Source organism: Sinocyclocheilus grahami, unplaced genomic scaffold, assembly GCF_001515645.1.
Source record: "Sinocyclocheilus grahami isolate Dianchi unplaced genomic scaffold, SAMN03320097.WGS_v1.1 scaffold521.1, whole genome shotgun sequence".
Classification (NCBI taxonomy): Eukaryota; Metazoa; Chordata; class Actinopteri; order Cypriniformes; family Cyprinidae; genus Sinocyclocheilus; species Sinocyclocheilus grahami.
In genome coordinates this window covers 1-461 of record NW_015505700.1, presented here as the reverse complement: position 1 = coordinate 461, position 461 = coordinate 1, and positions in this window count along the sequence as shown.

Sequence of the window (461 nt, the reverse complement as noted above, 5' to 3'; positions counted from 1 at the left end):
TGCACAAAAACACAAGTGGACTAATAAAGCTGCAAAATAAATAAACCAAAAATAATAAATTAACAGTTTGCAAAAGAAACCCAAACTACAAAAGGAATAAAAAGAGAAACACAAACGTACTGGAAGGCAATCAAAAATAAAACCCATAAGTAGCCTAGCAGTAAAGCCGCAAACAGTTGAGCACAAATGTCCGTAATCACAAAAACCAAGGAAAACTACCCATAAGCAAAACAGCAGTGGCGTCACAGGTAGCGTCTTCAGTAAGAGATCGGTTTAGAGATTGTGATGTTCCACTCCTCCTTTACGTTTAACAAAGAAAGACCAAAGCGTTAAGCTAAATCTACTAAACCCCATGTGCGAGAAAAGAAAAGCCATACTTACGATTAAAAGGTGAACGAAGACCAAACGCAAAGCTCTATGGTTACTCCAACAGGTGCCGTAGCTCAATGTACCGGCTAGCA